Source organism: Microtus ochrogaster, linkage group LG7_11 (genome assembly GCF_000317375.1).
Source record: "Microtus ochrogaster isolate Prairie Vole_2 linkage group LG7_11, MicOch1.0, whole genome shotgun sequence".
NCBI lineage: Eukaryota > Metazoa > Chordata > Mammalia > Rodentia > Cricetidae > Microtus > Microtus ochrogaster.
The window spans coordinates 20,153,279-20,155,965 of record NC_022032.1 but is presented as its reverse complement, the minus strand read 5'-3'; positions in this window follow the sequence as shown (position 1 = coordinate 20,155,965).

The following is a 2,687-nucleotide window of genomic DNA, read 5'->3' as shown; positions in this document are numbered from 1 at the left end:
TTGTCTTGTTTTTAATCAACTTCTCATCACTTACCTAAGACTTCTGCTTACCCGACCGTTGGAGTCAGTTGAGAAAAATATAATGATGTATTTGCACCCTATGCAATTTACAAATAGAAATTTGTTGTGGACGTTTTGGGAGTACAGAAGTCCCAAGGCTCAAGCACCAGAAATTTGTACCTTTTATGTGTCCCCACCTGGTAGAGGGGCAAACACAACTTTTGTGTCTGTTTTAGAAGGATGCTAATGATAACTCTCAGCCATCTGTCTTCAGAACCTAGGTACTTCCATTTTAATCCTGTTATACCGGGACAATATCTGAACCTGGGGTCAGAGGACCCTTTCACAGGGGTCGCCTAAGACCATCAGAACACACAGATATGTGCATTATAATTCATAGCAGTAGTAAAATTACAGTTATGAAGCAGCAACAAAAATAATTGTATGGTTGGGGCCACTACAACGTGAGGAACTGTGTTAAAGGGTCACAGCATTAGGAAGGCTGACGACCATTGCTCTAGGAATTAGCGTTCATCACATGTCCTGTGGAGGGAATACAGGATTCATGCCACGTCACCTGGTTATGTAGTCTTCCCTAGTGTTGTCTATGATGCTGTGATTAAAAAATTACTATGGCAAAAAGAAAAAAAGCAGCTTCCAAGAGAATGGGATTATCTGGTTTAGAGTTCCCGGTTACAATGCAGCATAGCAAGAAAGTCAGGGCAGACACCTGAAGCAACAGCTGTATCACATCTAAGAACAGAGCAAGGAAAAAAAATGCATGCGTACCTAGTACTTACTAAACTAGCTTCCTCTACTCTTCCACAGGCCAAGATTCAGACCCAAGGAATGGCACTTCCTGGGGTGGTTTCCCCACCTCATAAGTTGATGGCAGGGGGAGATTGATGTGGGAGTGTCATATATCAATCTGTTGATTTCATTGGTTAAGGAATAAAGAAACTGCCTAGGCCCCTTGATAGGCCAACCCTTAGGTGGGTGGAGTAAACAGAACAGAAGGCTGGGAGAAAGAAGCTGAGTCAGTGAGTCGCCATGGTTCCCGCATTCCAGGCAGATGCAGGTTAAGATCTTTCCTGGTAAGCCAGCTCGTGGGCTACAAAGGTTAATAGAAATGGGTTAGATTAATATGTAAGAGCTAGCCAATAAGAGGCTGGAACTATTGGGGCCAGGCAGTGTTTAAAAGAATACAGTTTCCGTGTAATTATTTCGGGGCATAAGCTAAGCTAGCCATGTGGGCGGCCAGGTGCTGGGGACGCAGCCCCTCCCCCCCCCCTGCTCTAATTACAACAGGAGATTCCTCACAAGCATGCCTGCAGGCCAAACTGATTTAGGCAGTTCTTCACTGAGGTCCTAGACGCAGGTGACTCTAGGCTGCATCATGCTGACAATTAAAACAATCCTATCACTTAATGGCTGGAGACTTCTATAGTGTAGTCCCCATGGCTATTCTCAAGGAAGGTCTTCTCTCTCTACTTCACTATCACCCAGGCTGGGGCCACAGACACCTGAAGAAGAATGGCCAGGCCATTAGCCATCACTTTGACCCATTTTTTCTTCAAGGTATCCTTTCACAATGGACGCCATTATGGGATTCAGCCGTCATTCCAACTTGGTGCCAGCAGCAGCTTCTTCTCCCTTCAGGGCATAGCTGCCTCCAGCTGGTCTCATCCCTAGATTATATCCTTTCGTTGGAATCCAGTCCCTGACACACGGGGACAGCTCCTTTCCCATGAAGCTCCACGGCATTTGTGTCAGTCAGTTCATCTAAGCAGAGGCCGTGGAAAGGTGTGTCTTAGCCTCACCCCTGGCACCTGTTCACATTCTCAAAGAGCAGCTGCCCCAGGCTGGAGAAATGGCTCAGCAGCTAATAGAACACACTGACCTCATAAAGAAGCACAGTTTGGTTGGAGAGTCACAGTTGGCTCTAATTCTAGCTCTAGGGAACCCCATATCCTCTTCTGGCCACTACAGGCACCTGCACCCACATGCACATATCCCAAGCACACATGTGTGCGCGCACACACACATAATTAAAATAAAACAAACCTTCATAAAAAAGAAGGGGAAAAAATCTATTGGTTTAAAATTTAAACCCCCAGAAAAGTTTTGTCTCTTCAGTGTTTATCAGAGAGGACCTTTCTCTTTGAAATTGGGCTCTTTCAATCAAGTCTAAGACATGAGGCTGCAGGGGGAGGTTTTATATATGGATGAATACACACACACACACACACATACACACACACGTGAACACGCCTTAGGGTTTTTACTGCTGTGAAGCGACACCATGACTATGGCAATCCTTATGAAAGAAAACAATTAACTGGGGGTAGCTTCCATTTCAGATTTGGTCCATTATTGTCATCGTGGGATGCATGGCAGGGTGCAGGCAGACGTGGTACTGGAGAAGCAGCTGAGAGTTCTGCATCCAGATCAGCAAACAGCAGCAAGAGACAGTGAGCCACTAGGTATGGCTTGAGCTTCCGAAACCTCAAGGCTCAAAGTGACATACTTCCTACCATAAAGACCGCTCTTCATAATAGGGCCATTTGTAGGCCCGGGGCCATTTTCATTCAAACCACCACTGTGTGTGTGTGTGTGTGTGTGTGTGTGTGTGTGTGTGTGTGTGTGTGTGTTGCAGTCACATGTTTGAGATCTGAGTTCCTCACTGA